Source organism: Podarcis raffonei, chromosome 3 (genome assembly GCF_027172205.1).
Source record: "Podarcis raffonei isolate rPodRaf1 chromosome 3, rPodRaf1.pri, whole genome shotgun sequence".
Classification (NCBI taxonomy): Eukaryota; Metazoa; Chordata; class Lepidosauria; order Squamata; family Lacertidae; genus Podarcis; species Podarcis raffonei.
The window spans coordinates 75,350,475-75,372,344 of record NC_070604.1 but is presented as its reverse complement, the minus strand read 5'-3'; the positions used below and the strand labels follow the sequence as shown (position 1 = coordinate 75,372,344).

At 42.8% G+C, this 21,870-nt stretch overlaps 1 protein-coding gene across 2 annotated transcripts in view; it reads right to left on the bottom strand.

Annotated features, from left to right (window-relative positions):
- SMOC2 (SPARC related modular calcium binding 2) overlaps positions 1-21,870 on the bottom strand; it is a 131,075-nt gene that overhangs the window by 12,594 nt on the left and 96,611 nt on the right. The window lies entirely within an intron of this gene.

Genomic DNA, 21,870 nt, shown 5'->3' with positions numbered 1-21,870 from the left:
CACCAAAATCAGCCATCGACAGAAGCTATAAAGAGATGGTGCCAGATGAGCCTCTGTGGGGAGAGCTATATTCTTGGGACCCTCCCTGAACCTCTGAATGTAGCTAAACCAACAGAAGGACCTCCTCTAGTGATCAGAATTTCCTGGGCTGGTCTACAGGGAAGGAGGCTTTCTTTTAGATATTTTGAGGCTCACATCATTTGGAGTTTTAAATGCTCCTTGGAGCAACCTGTAGAGTTTTTATTTTTTTAATAAACAAAACCAAAACAGGGGTTATATGAGTTCTTGCGTTTTCACAGTGATGATAAAAGATGGGTTGCTTCTTGCAACAAAGATATTGCATGAGAATCTGCAGAGTTTACTAAATTACAAATGAATGACAAATAGTTATGTTAATAGAAATAAGGCTGATGAACTTAATAACCAGCACTAGAAAAGATCTAAGATAATAATGAAGTAGATAAGGATTAGAGAAAACTGTCCAGGCTGCAAGAATCAGAATGAGCTGCAAGAATCAGAATGAGCTGCAAGAATCAGAATGAGCTGCAAGAATCAGAATGAGATTTAGGTTTTACATTTTAAAGGATTGGCCATACTGATGCAGTTGTAATATTCAGGTCCAGACCCTTTCCGTTACAGATTATCCAGGCAGTCACTCATCACAATGGCTACCTGTTTAGTGTTTTGGCTTTCCAAGGCTGTTGGATCTGAGTGATAGGAGGAAATCCCCCATACTGAGTGGGCTGGGACTGAGGAAAACAAAATGTTGGGATGTGACAGATGTTCTGACACCTCATGTTTGGGGAATCAGCCAGTTCCAGGAACAACTATGGCAGGGATCCAGCCTGATCTACAGTACACAGTTGTCTCTGAATCCCTTGCTAAGATCTCTGTACAGATTGGATTCGTGGCGCCAAAATTTTCCTCTCTACAACAGAATTTTGACATTTCCAAAGGCGTGGTGAAAGTTTTCTGGCAAGTAGGGTGGCGGCAGCCAGCTCTGCCCGTCTTGCCAGAGAGAGGAGTGGAACTGAACTGCAGTCGCACAAGTAATGGCTTGCACCACTGAACCTAGAGGAAAACCCATAGTATTCTTCTGCCAAGTTCTCATACACCTTATTACAGCTGATGCAGTGATCACCTATAGAATCTAGTTTGGGTTTTTCCCAGGCAAGAGGTACAAGCCATATCTGAGTGATCTGTTCCTCCTCTTCTACCTGGAAACCTGCCATTCCTTTATGCAGTATACTCTGCAGTCACAATCTACTCAGGGTGCAGAATTATTTACTGTAAATTCATATACACAGATTGGGTACAACCCTGAGGTTTGGGGGTGAGGGAATGAAACTGACATGCTTCTTTTAATATATTGAACTCTAATTTTTTCTCTCTTCTTTGGACTATCACAGCAAAATATTTTGTGGTGCTATGAGGGGGGAGGGCAAAGTGTTCCTGTTTCTCATGGACTGTCACCCAAGCTTCTTCTACTTTTGATCCCACTCAAGGTGCACCGAGTTGCGCCCAACATTGGGGGGGGCACATCATGTGTGCATGATGTCACACGCAACTGGGCTGCACGCATAGGGTGATGTTCACCCTTGTGCGTCCCACCTGGCTGCTGAGCACTCACCCAGTGGCAGGGTGGTGGGGGGTGTCAGCCCCCTCAATATTGGGGGCCTGAGCCCCGTGCCCCCAAATATTGAGGGGGCTGATGCCCCCTCCATCCCCTATATTCGGCGCCCTTCCCCCTCTCTCTCCACAAGGGCTCACAAGTTCCCTTGGGACAGCCTTCAGCAACCTAGTATCATTTAGATGTTTTGTACTACAGCTCCAAACAGCCTCAGCCAATGCAGACAGGGCCTGCTGGGGCGGGCAGAAGTTGTAGTCCAAAACCTCTGGAGGGCATCGGATTGGTGAAGGCCGCCTTGGAGTTGACAGTGACAGGTTGAGGACAGATCAACAGAAATCAGTGTGTGAAAAGGCAAGTATGTGAAAAGACAACAGTACTTATCAGAATCACTTAGAGCCTCAAGCAAATTGCTGAGACTATTTGAAGAAACATAGTCAAGGGATTATTGTTAAAAGTGAGTACTATCCCACCCCCATGCTAACTCTTTAAAAATCTGAAAAGATTTTTTTTAATTGCCTAGAGTAAATCTAGCAGTTTCTCCCTCCCCTTCTTCTGAGATCATGATACCACATTAACCCTACGCCTGTGACTCCTGACATTTCTGTGAACACAACTGAAACCATAGATTTTTTTTATATATATCATAGGCGCAAATGTAAACCAGACAAGTCTAGTTCCTAATCATTTCACATCTGGTAATATGCAAGAAATAAAATATGGGAATGAGCCAGAACTTTCTGATGTTTGGTCAAGCTTTGGAAAGTCTTGTGAATATTCCCACCCCCACCCCCCGATATATAGATCATTTTTAAAGAGGACAGAAGGATATTGTTTCCTTCCTTCTGCTCTGGGGTGTTTATTGAGTCTCTGGGCAATTTAAATATTTCCAGATTGTGTAGATCAGGAATTATTAAGAGAGGAATCGATGAAGCTACAGTAGGGTGTGGCAGTGGAAATTGGACTTTGTCTTTCCTTATTCGAGAGATGCTGTTTGCAGATGACACAGTCTTGACAGCATACTCAAATGAAGTTCTATGGAGACTCACCAACCGTCCAAGCTGGCAGGGAGTTCGGCCTTACCACCAGCCTTACAAAGACCAACATCTTGGGTCAGCAAGTCACCAACACTCCACACAGCAGCACTGGTGATCACACGCTTGAGGTGGTAGACAATTTTGTTTTCCAGGGTTCCACCATAACCAGCAATCTCTCCATTGATGCAGAGCTGGACAAGTGCCATGGCAAGGCAGCTACAGCAATGGCTTGTCTTTCCAAAAGGGTATGGAAGAATGTGACGTTAACGTCCAGTACCAAGATGAAAGTCTACTAGGCTTGTGTGTTGAGCACACTGCTTTATGGAAGTGAGTTGTGGGCAACTTATAACTGGCAGGAGTGATGCCTCAACACCTTCCACATGTGGTGTGTCAGGAAGGTTTTGGGCATCACATGGCAGGACAGAATCTCAAACAGTGATGTGCTCTCCCAAGCCCACATTTCCAGAGTGTTTAGACTCCTGTCTCATCGACATCTATACTGGCTTGGTCCTGTCCACAGAATGGAAGATAGTAGGATTCCCAAGGACATCAGCTGAACTCACAGGGACTTACTTGTGAACATTGCATTGCCACAAGTGAGAAATTCAGAACACAAGACTGGAGGGAGGAGAAGCTGCTTAATCCCTCCCCTGCCCACTACTTTTCCGCTCAATTCCTACCCTCCACCCCATTTGTTCCTCACCCCGCCTAGTCCCAGCTGTGTGTAACATTGTTGGACTAATACTGAACTGCAGGCTTAAACTGCTTTTGGGTATCTGTTCCAGCATCTGTGACTTCTGTATTATCATCCCTGAGATGAAGCACATGAAGTGCATTGAAAACATAATAACTACTCTCAAAATGAAATTAAAGGCTATCTGTTTTCATTATGAAATGCTTTGCTTGATCACGATGTCAACATCACTTTCACAAGTTTTTACCGCAGTTCTGATTAATCCTCTTTCTGCATCAATCTGTATTTTGCTATTTTAAAAAAACCTCTTAAAACATGTCTTTAAGTGTGTGTGTTTTCACAAAATTTGCATTCCAATCCATATTTTAATAATTTAAACCCTGAGTTGTGTTGCAACTTTAGGAAAGAGCGTAAAATCCTGTAAATAGCCAAGATTTGGATCCTCACCTGGGTATGAAATTTATGAACCAGGTAATTGCTTATAGAATTCCTAGAGGTCAAATTTCACAAGAATCCCTATATGTTGATCCCAGGGTGGGTGTGCTATACCAGCATAGAGACCCTGCCTGTGGCTTTAGGATCAGGTTTCTTATACAGCAGTCTTCCTATTTTGACCAAATCAATAAATAAAATGCACCTCAGAATGACAGGGAATTTCCACTGAATTATCTATGGTTTCCTGAAAACGCCTGTCACATAAAACTGAGATGGTATTTAAGTAACAGACCTCTCTTTATGGGGGGTAGGGAAGCTTGATATTCAAGCAAAACACTGAACTTGTCACTGTGAATTTTATAACTCTGTTGCTTAACCTGATGTGAAAGCACAGAAAGGCCAAACTTTTAGAGCAAACACAGGGTGAATGTTCGACTTCCCTGACTTGCAGTGTTGGTGAGTAAGTGTGCTTTAACGTTTGCACAGTGGAATCTCTGTTCCACACAGGTGTTATCAAACACTGAAAAATTCTCCTGAGCTTCGTGCTGCGCTTAATTTCAACAGACTTGGGAATAAAATGGTTGACCTGAGGAAGGTCTAGCTGGATGTCAGGAATAATTCACCCTCAGTGAATTCCTCTATGCAGACAAGAAAAAGGGCAGCGAGAGAGCTTGTCAAGGAATGTTTCGAGCAAAACTTTCATGCCTCAGCTTCTCTCTCTCTCTCTCTCTCTCTCTCTCTCTCTCTCTCTCTCTCTCTCTTGAACAGCCACCTATATTGTGTGGCTTTGACAGATTACATTAATAATTTCTTGTAAAGGGTTGAAGTTGAAACCACACGATGTTAGCCTGCAGGTTCAAAGATGTAACACAGAATTAAGTGTTTACTTTAGAAATAGTTTTGCCCACAAGTATGTTTTCCATTCAAACACAAAATGAACCATGGAGAAATTAGGCCAATGAATGCATACCTCGTGTGACAAGGATATACACAAACACTTCACCTCAGCGAGGAGCTAAATAGCATAAAGTTCTCCAGTGTCAAATGGGCTGTGCAACCCATAGGCTACCTATCAGCACCAAGGTGTGTGTGTACACTGAGAAACCTCTAACTCATGTTTTCATGTGTTCCTACAAATTTTGATGTTTGGTGGGCGAGGGGTGAGCAATCACAATGGTTGAAGAGAACAATTGGAAGGCAGGCTGAGAGCAGGGTGATCTATTGGGGTAGAGTTTGTGTGTCTGCTTTTCTGTCCTAGAAGGGAAAGCCTTTGAAAGCGAGGATCTGATTGCTTATTTATTTATTGAAATATTTATAAACTGCACTTTCATAAATGTATGAGCATCATAAAATCAGTAAAACGGTGATATTTTTTATTTTATTTTTAAGATTTCAGGTGCAGCCCCACACAGCTGAATGTTTTTCCATAAGAGGAAAAGGAGCCAGTGGGGCTTACTTCTGAGTAGACATGCATGGGATTGCACTGTTAAACGTTTGACATCACAATAAACATATCTATTCAGAAGTAAGGCTCATTGGGTTCAAAGAAGCGTCCTCCAAGGTATAGCACTGCAGCATAAAAATAGCCAAAAAAAAGAGTGTTTATATTCTGGATAAACCTTCTTCTTAAAAATGAACCCATTTCCTACAAAACCTAGAAAAGCCACCTGAAAATGTTGAATACTTATGATCCCATATAACTGTTTGACCAGGAAACGTTTCAGTTTAAATATTAGAGGCTGAGTTTAAGGTTTAAATTGGCTCAGGAAAAGAGATGCATTTTCAGAAAATATTTAAATACTTAATGACAAAGTGCGGTGCAGAGACAGCAAATGCCAAGCAACTGGGGTGTCAAGGGAAAATGGACAATGCTCTGCTGAATGAGTAAGCATCCAGAGGTATAAAACTGAAGGTGGGAAGCAATTTCTTTTTGCCTTCTCTGCCAATTTTTAGGTAGCTGTCCATCATATTAATTGAGACTACTCGTGACAGAAATTGGGGATGACAAACAAAGGTAAGCATCTATTGCTAGGTAGGAAATTGTAAGACAGAGGTCCAAAATTGCATTAATTCCAGTGCTTAAATTACAGGTCCAATAAATAGTCTGGTAAGGGCATCTTCTGGCTTCTCTTTTTGTCAAGCTCTACATTGGTGGCATGGTTTCAATGAAGAGGAAGTGCCTCTTACCCAAGAACCATAATTCTGCTGTATGCAGATGACAGAATCTTATTGGCACAGCATTGATAAGGGTTACGAAGACCTAGACTACTATTTTATTTTATTTTTTAGCAATTACCCTTTGGCAGAGCATCTAGCCATTAATGATGTCAAAAATGAAGATTACGGTTTTTCAGACATAAACTTCAAAGTTATAGCTAGATGATAGATGGCCACTCAATTGATCAGACTGACTCATTCAAATATTTGGTCATTTATTTTTCTGCCAACAGCAACTGGAGGAAAAATTTATTAGGTTTAAGACTACCACCAGCACTGGCAATAATCTACCTTTCCATAAATAGTTTGACTTACGTTGCTCTAATAGTTCCTGAAGCACTTCACTTGTTATTTGGTGCTCAGGTTTGGAGCACTAGTAAAATAGTGAGGACTGGAACCACTGTAAGCACATTCTTTTATTACTTTTTTTTTGCCAAGCTACACTTCTGTTACTCAACTGAAATTTATATTAATTCGGTATTAGCCACAACAAAAATGGATGAAGTCTTATAAAATGCCTCATCACTGTGAATATCTAATTGTCTCTGTAATTTACCCAAGTTTGTATTTTGTCTTTGAAGTTTGCTTAAGAAAAGACATTAGTATTTGTGAAGAATGTTGTTTCTGTTATTAAGTTTTGAAGGCTTTTAAAAATAGGTTACAAATATAGTGTTGCATCCAGTGCAGCACTAAGTAACTTGTTCTGTCAGTGCAAAGAGTCATGCACAAGGAACTTCCCCACTCTTCTCTCCTTGCAGACCCCCAAACTCTATTCTGGGGTTTCCAGATTTCTGTAGGGCACAGTGCATGCCAGAGAGAGGAGCAGGGAGTTCTATTGTTCCATGTTTATTGCTCCTGTTTAGTAACTGTATACCCGAAGGAGTGCCGCCACCCCCATCGTTCAGCCCGGACACTGAGATCCAGCGCCGAGGGCCTTCTGGCAGTTCCCTCACTGCAAGAAGTGAGTTTACAGGGCAGAGGGCCTTCTCGGTAGTGGCGCCCGCCCTGTGGAACGCCCTCCATGTCAAGGAAATAGACAACTATCTGACTTTTAGAAGACATCCGTTTAGGGAAATTTTAAATGTTTTATGTTCTATCATGTCTTTAATATTCTTTTGGAAGCTGCCCAGAGTGACTGGGGGAACCCAGCCTGATGGGCAGAGTATAAATATTATTATTATTATTATTATTATTATTATTATTATTATTATTACATCTGGAGAGGGCTGAAGTCTTATGAAAATCCAGTCATTTTTCATCTTCTTCAATTGTAGAATGTGCTTCTGCTCACCTGCTGTATTTCCCCTGACACTTTGTTCTGAAAAGCAGATTGCCATGTGGCACAGGATGAGGATGGGCACAGTGGTGCTCTTCAAGAAAAACCACCACGTAACGTGTCCATTGAGTAGGTCAGGCCTCTGAATCTGGGCCATAGCTGGCAAATGCTAAAATTAGTAAGGCAGCCTTTTCCCATCGTTCATAGGAGTTTAACATAATAATAAAAAAACAACCTAAAGCTGGTCAAATATATTACGGACTGAATTGCAACCCAAAGTATGCATTTACAACAGTGCTTAAAATAGAGGTTTATAAATGGAAACGCTGACAGAAACTGCACTACAGTGATAGCTGGAGGGGACATTACTCTACCACTGTGGAATGGAACCTAGCATGAAAAAAATGTACCCCTATATAGGCTGGCTGTGGGTTAATATTGACATGGCCTTTCCACATCTTCCTCAAAAAGTGAGAGGCTGGCACTAACCACTGTGAATTGCCATCCACATTGGGTGGTTGATAAGAAGCTGTGAAATAGCTACCACCAAGAAGAAGAAAAACCCCAAACCTATAATTGTTTAGTGAAGTGTCTTTATGATTCTTGCCCGCCCCCCTCACATCACTGCCCTCAGTGGAGAAAATTTGCAGGATACTTAATATCCCCCAGTTCCCTTGGGAAGGCTTTGTGGAATTTCTTGCTGAGGGTACTTCAGCACCTCGTGCAAGTGGGGCCATAATTACCAGGCAGGAGTTATTTTTATTAAAACTGCCGATCCACCCGCATCTGAATCGCTCCTCTAAGCCACTAACAGAGAGGTCTGTGTAACTGGGCTGTGCTTTCAAACCTGCCTTTGGAAATTGGCATCTGTGTGGAATGGGTCCCTTGAGCCAAATATAATATAGTGTACTTTATTAAACCACAATAAGCTAATGCTCGAGTAGCTTTAAGAGTCTCTGTTAAACCCACAAGAAGTAGGGAAATTGAGACGTACATCTGACACTGTCCTTAATTTGTGCACTGCACAGTAAGTATCTAGGAAATGAGCAGTCCCTCCTTACCTTCTAGAATATCCTGCAATGACAGAAGCACAATGATTGTATTAAAGAGAGAGATGATGGTAATTATGGTTCTAAAGTGTCTGCCAGAAAGGATGGAGTGCAGCAGACTTCATATAAACTACTTTACTGAGTGCAGTTTGATTACTAATAGTCTTGGGTCCACTTACAGCACTGAGATCCAGTTACATGATAGCAACCCATTATGGATTAGTTGGATGGTTTCTCCAGAGAGCCACAACGTTGGATGTTAGGTTAATTGAGCACAAGGTGGTGAGCGTCTCAAATTCACTGATGCCGCCCATGCATTCTTTGCAATCAAGCGGAGCTTCTTTCTACACACAAGAACACAAGAAGAGCCTGCTGGATCAGGCCAATGGCCCGTCTAGTCCAACATCCTGTTCTCAAAGTGGCCTGCAGGAAACCAGCAAACAGGATTTGAACACAAGAACACTCTCCCTTCCTGCGGCTTCCAGTGGCTGGTATTCAGAAGCATTACTACCAATGATGGAGGCAAAGGTTATCCATCATGTCTAGGCATTGATAGCTTTATCTTTGGGTTGCAAAATAACCATCAGATATAAAGCCTAGAACCTTCTGCTGGAAAATTTCCACTCTACTTTGCAGTATGCTCTTGAGCATCAAGGTGTAGCTCCATGGCTTCCAAGATAGCTGCAGCTTCTTCCCTGACTCCATGCCTCACAGTCAAGTTGTAGAAGGAAGCAGGGCTGCCTACTTCACATATTCTGGCCTATAACAATGGCCATTTTACATTTCTATTTTATTAGAAAAAGAGGTGCTGGAACTCACCATGAATGCCTCTCTTGTTCTCTTATAATGGCAATGGCGTCTACCTGAGATGTGCTGGAACTGAGTTCCGGTGAGTTCTGGCTGAAAAAAGGCCCTTACAATGGCAATTATCAAACATTCCTGAGAGTATTCCTTCTAGAAAAGTCTCTGTGAGTCTCTCCACAAAACAGAGACAGAGAAAATCCATCTCACTTTGTTGTGCTGCAACTTGGATAGTGTAGCGGGAGAGAGAAATACAACAAATTATGTTTGGTAAAAGGGATGGGTCAGTTAAAGTCAAATAAGAAATCGTGTGTGTCTGTTTATGCGCATGTACCTATGGCTCAGCTTGCATACCATTAATGAGTTATGTTCAGAAGGGAATGGTTGGACATGGAAATATGCCAAGCCATACCTGCTGCACGTAAAAGCCACCAGAACACTGAATAGGCCAAAACCATCATATAGCAAGGTATTGCTCTGTAAGGATTTCCAGATCAGGCCTGTTTTCTTGGTCTCTAAGCAACAAAGGGACTTGCTCCCCCCACATAAGAAACAACCGTAATCTGAAGTGTATATCTGATCTGTACAATCCTTCCACCTTCAGTCATATGAACAGTGGGGTGTAGGGTAACATATGGAATCACTAGAGCTGTTAAGTATATGAACCAGCCCTCTGCCTCTCAGACATGAACTTTATGAGAAGTTCCCAGCATTGCTTGGGTGAGAGGGTTAGGAGGCAATGGGGGAAAATAGGGGATTGGGGGGAGGAATGGAAAGATAGAAATGCAGCATGCAGCAGGATGAGTGTGTCGAACTGAACAAGGAAAGCATAGAGGAAGGAATCTTCTCTTTCAGGTAGGCTGTCCCAGAAGACAGAAGTGAATTCTTTCAAAAATGAGTCACAAGAAATAAGTCCCAGCAATATGCAAAGAGACAATCTACCAGTTATTTAGCCCTACAAGGTACAGCAGATCATCTCACCTGAGATCCACAAAGCCCTAAGGAGAGATGTCTGCATTGTTGGGTGTAAGGTCAACCACTGAGCCAGGTAGTTCTCTGGGACATTTAGTGGCATGATATTAGAGAGCAGTGTCTCTAATATCAATGTCTATTAGTTCCAGTTTAAGTATGCAAGGATTGCAACCCAAGTTCCACTGAACACAGTAGGACTAACTTCCAAGTAAAAATGTATTGGATTGTGCCTTTAGATTTTGACTGATAGTGTTTCTCTAACAGGAATCTCTTTCCACAAGCTAGATAGTATTAAAATGAATGGATTTGGGGCCTCTTTCTTTTTTCAAGGATGCACTGTGGTATGCGGGAAAGTGTTAAACAATTTCTGTTTAATTATTAGTACAGGACTAAAGTATCTTCACTCCACAGCCAACCCCTACTCTCCTTGGTCAATCATTTTGTTCAGGTTCATAAACCCAGATTCAAAACACCACAGTTTTTATGTGAAAACGAGTGTCCTTGGCTCAGTTTAAAAAGAAATGAAGAAATGCATTCATTTCTTACCATAATACTCTCATTTTAAATGGACACATTCATTTGAATGAAAATATTGTGGTAAGAAATATATGCTTCTCTGTGTTTTATGGGGGGGTTGTGTGTGAAAAAAAGTACATTGGGTTCTATTCTCTGCTTTGCTGGAGTGTTTTGCGAGAGCTACATCCTCCCTCACCGTTTCCACCCTTAAGAGAATTTGACCATTGGGCATCTGCTTGCATTCCCACTCCCAGCTCCAGCCTTTAACAAGAAGTGACTATTAAGTGAAGTCTGCCCCATGACACCCCACAGTTACAGATGGACGCAAGTTAGCAACAATGAAGCATTCACCCAAGTGCCTGCAAAAATCTCCAAGGCCAGAGCCCAGGCAGCTGAGGAATTCTACAAAACAAGGTTTTCACTGTGGAGTAAGTGGCGAGTTTTTAATCTCCCAGCACACTCGTTCTTCCCAAATGACCTTGGTTTCATCAATCTACCTGTCTGTCTCTGGGAAATTAATGACCTTCAAAAGTAAACACGACTTGAAACCAACAGCAAGTTTTGGTTTTATAAACACTAGAAATGCTAGCTCCACAATGGAGCATATTTTTCCAAAGCAGCTCTAGGTTGCCCCCCCCCTTTCCTTTTAAAGCAGTTTCTAGACCTTACAAGGACTGCTCCTGTATGGTTTCCATCGATCCAGGAATTCAAGCTGGGCACCTGCTTAGGAGAGTCAGCTTATCAGTTTGGATGCTGCAGAAAAGAGAGGGCTGCTGAGTGGAAGAGGCAAACCCTGCTACACCCATCGAGGAGCATTTAGGATGAGGCTCAGTGACTGCTGTACTTAGCCAACATCATGACAGGTTATTTACCTGGTGTATTAATAAATAAACAAATGGAAAAGACGAGCAATAGGAGCTGGCCAGAAGCAGAAACAGGAATAACTCACAAGTCACCCTAAATTAGGGTTGCCACATTCTGAAGGGCACAAACCCAATTTAAGCATATCCGGTGCCCCCCCTTTCCCAGAGTTTTCGACCTTTTTTTAGGGCTGGAGGAGGCAGGCAGCGGCTGGGGGGTGGCTCCTCTGGTGGGGAAGAGGCAGAGGCTGGACGCGGCGCCTCCTGGCTCAGCTGGCTCCTTCGTGCCACGATGGCCATGGCAGGCAGCACACTGAGCGAGCAGGACTGCTCCGAGCGAGCGAGGGCGTGTGTGCCGCTCCTGCTGGCTCGGTTTTTTCCCTTTTAGCCTTCTCGTGCCCCGCAGAATTCGGCGTTTGCAAGCTAAAAGGGAAAAAACTGAGCCAACGCTCGGCGGGAGCGCTGCACGCACCCTCGCTCACTCAGTGCGCTCGTTTGGTGTTCCCCGGACTCTTGCCTGGCGCCCTCCAGGAATTGGTGTTGTGGCTCCCTGTGCCACTAGCCTCTATGGGTAAGACGGACCTGCACCCTACCATCACCCCGCATCTCCATCACTAGCCCCCTCCCTGCCACTAACCCCTTCCTCACCCGCCTGCTCTCCCCCTCCATCCCTCCCCTCTCTTAGGGTGGCCATATTGACAGACTTACCCTTCACACGGAGGCTCCCACTTGCTGGTGCCGGGGGTGACTCCGGGCCACTGATGGGCGCTGCTATGGGCTCCTTTTCAGGCTTTCGGCCTCTACGTGGCCACCAGCGAGGTCGTATGCAGGATCAGGCTGGGGCAGGGAGTCTCTCCAATCCTGCTTGAGCCTTCCCCAGCAGCAGCAGCAGCAGTGACCCCAAATGGCTGCTCAAGCTGCATCAAAGAGGAAGCTGCAGGCAGGACCGGAGAGGCCATGGAACCGCTGCTGCTGCTGCAACCGCCAGCCACGTCCCATCCAACACGGCTTGAGCAGCTGTTGGGGGCTGCTGCCACTGCTGCTGGGAAAGGCCAGGCAGGACCAGAGAGGCCACGGAGAGATGAGTCTCACTGCCTGCGCCTGATCCTGGATACGACCTTGCCACTGGCCACTTGGAGGCCAAAGGCCTGAATGGGAGAGGCGGCTCCATTGCCTAGCTGCTCAGCGGCCCAGAATCACCCCCAGCACCGGCAATTTGGAGCCTCATGCAAACAGGGTCTTGGGAAACAGCACAGCCAGGAGTGGGCACTGGAAAGGGGTGGCAGCGATGGCGCTCCAGACTCTGCTGTGGCACTTCTGTTTTTGGGACACAGATGCGGCTCATGAAGGCGGCAGAGAGTGGCTGACTCTGAAGAGAGCCTGCCCTCTCCCACCCTTCGGTGGTATGCGCATGCCCCTACCCCCCCAATAATAATACCCCCCCAAAAAACAGACATTTCATTCAAAAATCTGCCCAGATGGGCATACTGGCCCCCAAAACCAGGTATGGCAACCCTACCCTAAATGCCTTTTGGCCCTTATGAAGCCTCTTTTGCTGCACAGATTATTTGTGTGACAGTAGCCAGTTTTAAATGGATTGTTGCATAAATTCATCTCCACATAAATTCATCAGTGAAGGCACTGATTTTATCAAACATTTCAATGTTTTTTAAAAAAATTGTATGGAAAAGTTGAGTGCCTATTGCTCTTTGGTGTCAGTAATACATTGCTCCTTATTTCTAGACTTTTGCTCTTGCATTGATGTGGCAGATGGCATGAAATGGAAAGCTTTGTTGAAGCTGCCTGATCAGCTGTAAATTAATGCCTAGCAAGTTGGGTTTAGTCCAGGCAGGGGCTAAGGAGGGAGTCGTGCACTTAAGTTTCAACATAACAAAGCAACTTTATACTGGGTCCGATTGATGGTGCCTCTCCAAGGTATCAGACTGAGGTCTCTCCCTGAGGTCCTTTTGACTGGCAATGCCAGCACTGGAACCTGAGCAATATATGCTGCACATCACCATAGAAGTGGGAAATACAATATGCTGAGCACTAGTGAGCAGTATGTAGCTGTGATACAGGAGGGTTGAATATGTGCACATCTGTGCTTGAATTAGAGCAGCCCCAGTTCAAGGTGAGCACAGCTCCCTCTCATGGGCAAGGGCAAAGGGGCAGTAGTACAGAGCTAGCGCCAGCTGCAAAAACTGGCATTTTTGAGTGGAAAGGCCACAGGCCTGCCTGCTTTTTACACGCACCTGAAGCATCATTATTAAGGGTTCCACATGATGTTTCCCTTGCTTCTACAAAGCAAAGGGCATTTTGCACGCCTGGGCTTAGGTTGTGGAACACCTTACCCATTACAATTAAGCAAACTCCTTTTGTACATTGCTTCTGACGCCTATTTTACTTTCTCCCATTTATATGGGGTTTATCTGATGCAGACTGCATTGATGCAATGCAGACTGCGTTGATTATAGTGCATCACTCTTTAGATGTTAAGTATTTTATGCCGCTTTATGTATATACGCGCATATAATATTGATCATCCAGAATTGCCCTTTCAGGCTTTTTGAGTAATTGGCATGCTATCCCCACACCCCGAGAAATGGCCACATACTCCGAGGGTTATAAAATATTAAGTATAGGTGGCAACAAACAACTAGTTTATTTTTCAACTAGAAATGCAAGCTTTTTTGCCAATGTACAAGGAAACATTCCTGAATATTTCTGATGTTTCCCTTTTCAAGCCATTTCTCCTCTTCCTTCAGGGCACCCTATTGTTGAGCTTTTCAGAACATTTTGATAAATAGATTTCAACAAGAGAACCAACCATGGAGAAGGAGAGTTTGTGAGGCTTCAGATTCTGGTGCCACCAACAGAAACCAGCACCACCTCACTAAGCACAAGTATGCAAAATAATCTGCCTGCTTGGCAGGATCTGGCTCAGAGCCAGTTGGCTTAAGTTTTAGCTAGGATAAAACAGAGGTGACACTTACTGGCAAACTAGAGCATTTGAAGAACTTTCAGGAACTCTCAGTGCAAATGAAGGCAAGGTTACCTTTACATGTGCAGTGGATTTCTGGCTAATGTAGATATCTATTATCTTTGGAGCTTAGCAATAGGTTGTAGACACTAATTCATTTACAGCACAGTCATACACAAGTCTCACTGCATTTGATGGGGTCAGTGGCAGACTTTGGGCTTTCAAATTTCAGCGGCACACTGTGCGAAGCCAAAATTTGGTGCCCTCCTCCCTTCCCTCTCACCTTCCATTCTACATCATTGTGGCGGGACTCCCTACTGCGCCCTCTCAACTCTGGAGTCATCTTAATTTTTGGTTTCATGAGTTTCCATATCCACAACCATTTTCTAGGACTGATATGCACAGTACCTCACTACCTCAGGCAAAGGATGGTTGAGTACCTCCTCATTCCACATACAGAAGCCAGATGTATAGGCAGCCTCACTTCAACACTGGAGATAGGACAGCACATCCTACAACACCTGGGGTGTGTGTGTGTTTTGCTGTTGTTCCCATTTCCTATCTGTCACCCAAGACACCCTCCTCACTCTGCGTAATGGTAGGAAATGTCCTGCACAATACTTTAAAGTCAGGCTTGCAAATGCCCATTTGTCTGCCCACCCTGGCAAGAGAGAATTGCACACAGGCACAGAAGCTTTCATAAGATGGAAGGCAGTTGGCTCATTTTTTTCCTTCTAGGACACCAATTCTTCCTTCACCCAAATGACTAATAATTGTGGGCAGGAGAGTTGTCATTACTGTTGTTGTTGTTATTATTTTAAACAACTAAATTCCTTTGACAAAACCAACCAAACAAAACCGAAACCAATTGATGTTAATTTATATAGTGCCTAGCATTTTCTAGTTGCTATACACAGATGTAAAAAATAACACCAGCCCTGCAATTGTGAAAGACATATCACAAAAGAAAAAGGTATAGGGAGGGAAGAGGAAAACTAGCAACCAGGTATCAAATTATATAATGACCAGATTTACTTTCTTTACAAAAAAAAATGCACACACATACTTTGTACCCTCCAATTACATAATGACCAGGTTTTTTTACATTTTTTTACACATACACATACTTTGTACCCTCCCCTTTTAGCATCCATAGGCATTTTTAGATTTTACTATAGAAATACTTTTTGCAAGTAACTATGAACAAACACAGTGCGTAAGAAAAACAAAAGTTATTTGTCCTGAAATCCTAGATCCTATTCATTAAAAACCACCAATGAAATGGAAATACAATGGGCCTTCAGGAAACTGACTACTGACAACCAAGGATCTTTGGCAGTCTTTGGCCATTCCTCATGAGCTGACACACAGTATTGGTCCCTGGAAAACCATGCCAAGGGCACTGTGGTTGAATGGAATCCAAGACCTCATTATATTAAATGGTACTCTGGAGCCATTTCTCATCATTTCCTCTCCTATCCCTAATGTGGAAAAAAATGCTCTTTCAAAGATTTGCAGGTATACTCTTGTACTTCAGAGAGAAATCTCTATTAGTGCTTTATAGATATGGGATTCATCAACTACTAAAAGTGCTCAATTAAACAGCTGCATTAAGTTTAGTCTATAACCCTGCATATGCACTAGGATCTTATAGGCCTTGTGCCTTATGAAGTCAGTGAGAAAGTTCTGAGAAGAATGGCTTTCTCAAGGAACTTGCCTAGAAAATATACATACATATACATACACACAGCCACACAGCTGACCAATTTTGACAGCTGTTGAAAAGAAGGGATGAATTTTGAAACCCTGAGCACTTGACATACTTAATTCCCATCGCTGATGAGCTGCCGGAACATATCCTGGCCTGCATTCTTGCTACTGTTAGGCTTGGCTAGTGTGTCCTTGTTTATGGTATCATTTGTTGGACTGACTTGCTTTAAGTTGCTAATTTAGCTGATGTAAGCTGCCATAGGTGAAACATGGAAATGAATGCTATTCAGTCAGTTCTGCCTTTATGTGTTACTTGCATGATTCCCACAGGTATCTGGTTGGCCACGGTTGAGAACAATCTTTGGCCAGGAGATTGCTTGTGTTCTTAGTGGTAGTATATTTACACATGATGAGTAATAAATACTTTTTGGATATGTTACTTTAAGCACTTTATGGATCCTTCGCCAGATATTAACTATAGACATGGCCCAACTTCAAAAGAGAGTTTTTTTTTAGTTCCCCAATTTCAACAGGAAAGTTAAACATATGTTTATATATTTCTCATTGAAATCAATGGAACCATGTAGATGCAGGGAAACGTTCAATGAATGTTGTCATAGGGATAACATGAACAAAGCTATGAGTTAGGTTTCTTTTCTGGAACCACCAGTTTTTTAGAGGGATGGGAAACCCCTTTTTATTCCTCTTTTGCTCAGGAGGTTACCCTATAAATACAGAAGAACAAAAAGGCATTCATCTTTTTCTCCCTTCCATTTCCCATGGTAACTCATAAAAGAATACAGCTGCAGAGAAGAGAAACTTCTGCAAACCATGTTTTATTAGTGCATTAGTTTAATAGCACAGTAGGCCTTTATCTGATGTGTTTAATTGCATCCAGCCTGAAAAAAACAAGCACGTCTGTTGGAATGATGCTTGTTCCTTCCCCTCCCCACCTCACAGTCTAAGACACCATCTATGCTTTCGGCCTCATTTGCTTACTAAATAGAAATAAAATTCATATATTGATAATTTCACCCAAGCATTCATGCAAAGCCAGCTTTTAAGCTTGCTAATCTCTGAATTTATTACTATACATAATATTTCCAAAGAAGGTCAACTCAGGCTCGAAGGGAAACTTTTAAGGCCCATTTGCATACAAACTCGCCTGCATAATAAACTATTTTTCCCCCTTTTGAAACTATGAAAAGTAATACTTAAAACTCCGTAACACAACCAGTAATTTAAACATGTGATTGTTCGCTGGTTGTAACTAATTGGTTGCATCATAAAAGATGTAATCCTCTTACTTTCACACATCTTAACAGGGAGGAAAAAATGTGCAACGTGACAAGGAAGCAGTCGCTCTGACGTTCAACGGCTCAAGCAGATGCTCTGTTACACTCGGAAATAGCACGTACTTAATGACTTTAAAAGTAAGTGAAATATTCAGGCAGATTCTTGCGGATTTCTAGTCTGGCTGCCACTCAGGGCTCAGGTCCCTGCTATGCAAACAATATTAGCCTTCCCATTTGGACTAGGATGGAAATTGTAGCATGTCAAATGAACACATTCTCAACTATGTTATGAAGCATTCTCAACAACGTGACTAGTAAAGGTTAGATTCTGTAATTTGGTGATACAATTTCTTCAATGGCTCATGACTTATAATGCAGTTTTTGTTACATTCTTTCAAAGGTGATAAATGCGTAAGTATCTATTCACAAAATTTATATTAATCCCTTCATTCTGCAATCATGTTCTGGACAAAGCCGCAAGGCTTAGGAAAAGGTTCCCATTGCTTCCACTGGAAACAGTGGTGAACTTTGGGTCCCCAAATTTCATCGGCACCCTGTGTGATGCTAAAAAACTGGAGCCCTCCCTTTTGTGTTCCATTCAGCATCATTGTTGTAGCGCCCCCTGTGGTGACATCACCCTGTGTGGCCAAACTGGTTTACTACCCTAAAACTGCTTCTGCTGAAAACAATAGGAGGAAAGGGGGAAAGAGAGATTGACAGCAACCACCTACCCAGGTTGACTCAGAACTAAGTCCTACTGAATTCAATGGGGTTTAATCCCAAGTAAATGGGTTAGGATTGCAGCTGAGAAACTATGGGGCATGTCTAAATTTATCCCCTGTTTGTGGGCATATCAGAGGACCAGGACAACTTTGGGTTCTTTGGTGTCCAACCGTTTCCCAGATTTCGCTGGTATGCTCCCAAACTGTCCCAACACATCTTCCCTTTGGCTCTCCTGCTTAGTCCTGACTTGGTACCAGATACTGAGTTCTCAGAGAACAAACTAGGAACTTCACAGGTCAAGGACCTTGAACAGCAGGCAGAACTGGTGCTGAGGATTTTCTTAAGGGGCTTTGCAGGGGGACACCTGCTGAAAAACCCCTGAAGTTGTCAGAGTAGGAGCTGGAGCTATAGTTAGAGTGTGGTCCAGGAGGCCAGAGCAGTGTTCGAAACTCCCATTGTGCTAGGTGCATTTTGCAACAGGGACTTTCATTAGCGTAAGCAGTTTCTGAGCTCTGGGTGCAGTACTGCGCCTAAAATTTCAGATTACAACTGCAGAGTGGAAGGAAAGGAGGACCTTTTTCTGCCTCCCCACTTCCAGCTACTCTCTGAAGACTGGAGAAGAGGCCCTCTTAAGAATATCAGGGGGGTGGGGGGAAGGACTAGACCATGTGAAAAATGAACATAATATTTTAGCTGCAGTTGATTCATTTACAGCTTTGTATTCTTGTTATTAAAAAAGTGCAGCTAGACATTCCGTTGTTGTGCCCATAATCTAGGTTTAAGGTGCCATTTAACTCCTAGCTTTCATATCTCGGTTTCTAACACTGGGCCAGAGTATATAAAGTATTATTCTTGAGTCTCCCAGTTGTTGGAAACAACACAGTCTGCACTCATTGTTCCTTATTCTAGTTTCCCCTTCGTGGTACCTTCCCTGAACTCACTATGGTATGGACCTTGGCATGTAGCCTGACTTTGCCTCTGAATCTTGTTTTGGACATAGACTGATTTTCTAGGTTTGACCTTAAGTTTGTTTGGTATATACTGCACCTGCCATCCTGCCCTCATTTGTGAGTGTTTGGTAAGAGGCTTATACATCCTAGGACTGGGACCCTAGCCCCAGAGGACACCTGCTGGAGCCCCACATTGGTCCTACTGACAATGGGGCACTGACATTGGTTGGGCTGGAGCATAGGAGGCTTCAGCAGTTAGCAGGTAGAGGAGGGGAGAGATCTTACATCAGTAAGATCTCCAACATTTGAGTCCTGTCTCCAACATCAGAGAGGGGTGTCCAATATATCCAATGACCCCCTACAGTGCTCTTCTGGGGGCCTTAGCACTGCACCATTAATATCTCATCTTGTAATCACACGCATAGAGAAGGGAGTGGAAGAATGGTCAATAGCCACAAGGCAGTGTTGTCAGCAATCCCCGGAAAAGATAAGTGTTACAATTACATGTTCATAGTGCAACCTTTGTTCATAAAGGAATAATCACTGCAAGTTACAAACACATAATTCTCCCTGAATTTTGCATTCTCCTTGACCAACACTAATTCAGACTATAGCAAGAGTCCTGTTTAATCCAGCATTTTTTTCTCATAGATGCCTACAGGAAACTCGTATGCAAGACATGAGCACATTAATTCATTTGGCCTTTCACATAACATATTTAAATTGTTATTCATCTCTCTGGTAAGCAACTGGTGTAGTATGCAAATACTTTCACCAATGCCTAAATGAAGAATGATGACCTCATTAGAAATATTTAATGTGGTTGGCACATTCTATGTGGTGGTGCCGAGGTGTGCCTTGTAAATTGTGGGGAGTGGAGGGCTGAATCAAGCCCATAAAATCATGTGTGCAGACTTCTCCTCAGAAAAATAAATTGTAAAACTGGCATGTCCAGCGACTGCAAATGTTAATATTTGAAACTGCCCAGACTGAAGGACTTAAGAGTTAGTGTGCACTTATGAAGTCAGGGGGAAAGATTTCATAATGATTATATCCTACTATTGGACAGTGAATGAAAAGGAGAGTAAAAGAGAAGCATTTTTCACAACTGAGTTTTCAAAACTATTATGCCATTCCAAGTTCAGCTTGACTTGACCAGGCTTTGCCCTGCTGGAACAATGAGCCTAGCAGCCTTTGGCTGCAGTCGGGAGATATTTAATCTAGTGACCTCTTTGATGCAACTTATCCTGGAACAAATGATTTCATGCTTGCTGCTTTTGTAGGTAGGCAGTAAACCACTCAGGGGTGGAAGAATGATTAGGAACTTGGCACTTCTTATAAGTTACTCAGGAAAACCACAAGGTCTATCTGTGTAATAGGTACGATGCTCATGCTCTCAGTTTTATAAAAGGTTACATATAAATAGAAAGTATGTAACTAGTGGGTACATTGTCCTACAATAACATCAATAACCAAGTACTTACAAGCCAGAGGTTGCCAAGGGTAAGCAACTTAAATGAAGGAGAACTCAGATCCATGTTCCATTCACCACTTCATAGCAATTATGAGTTCATGTTGCAGCAGTGGTTAGGGAATGGTCTGATAATAATTGTAGTGCAAGCCCAGAAGGGTAGAATTTAAACAAGCATTGTCCTTCTAAAGTTCAGAACCTAAACCCCAAAGAAATTACCAGGTAGGAACAGAGAGGTTGGAAAACTTTTGTTAATTATGCCTTTGGCAAAAAAAAAATTCTGAATGTGGTTAAAACATTACTGCTGCTATAATAGGGGAAGGCTTCTGGTAAAGCAGTATCAGGAAGGGTGAAAGGAAGTGTGAAATTTGGCAGCTTCTCATGGCATCTTACAAAAGTCAGTAGTAAGATGTTTAAGATGAAGTTGGGACCGTGGTTGGCATTTTCCAGTGAAGGTCAGTCCAGGCCTGCTCACCATTTATGTTTCACTTAACTAAATCAAGGACAAATGAATATAGTCTGAATCCCTGGAGACCCATTGCCAATCAGTGTAGACAATAGTGAGTTAGGTAATCTGAGCAGCAGGAAAATGGAAATCACTTCCCTTGAATGCCAACCAACCACCACTGCCAGCCCATGTAGACAATACAGGTCTAGGTGAACCAATGGTCTGACTCATTATAAGGCAACTTCCTTTGTTTCTATGAGCAAAGTCTAATTTAACATTGTTCTGAGTACTTTACAGAGCAGGGCCTGTATATCAGCACAATTATTGGTGAGTTTTCGCATGTGAAATTTGCAGTATACTAGCGCCTGACATGGAATTTCTTTTAAATTGTCATTTCCTTGTTCAGGAGAGGTTGACAAGACTTCTCTTGTCACTGGTGAACTCTCCTCAATGCTACTGGGGATGTTCCCTCCCCATTCTCAAATGCAAGGTTTTTTCTTTGGGGAAGGGAGGTTCTGACAGGGAAAATGGTCTCAATGAAAACTTTTTTTAAAAAAAATCCCCGAAGCCCCAAATTATTTTTAAGACAAGCCCATCTAATAAAATAAAATAAATTAATAAGATGAAGCCTGAATTCCAAAGAGCGCTTTGTTCAAAATAGGTGGCACAGTAGAAACATTGTTAAAACATCCAAAGGTCAGTCATGTGCTTGTCTCCTTTGAAACAATAAATGCAGAGATTTTATCTACTTCCTTTGAGCATAAACTGAGTTTGGCATCGTAATGATGGCGTAAATCATTTCTTGTGCT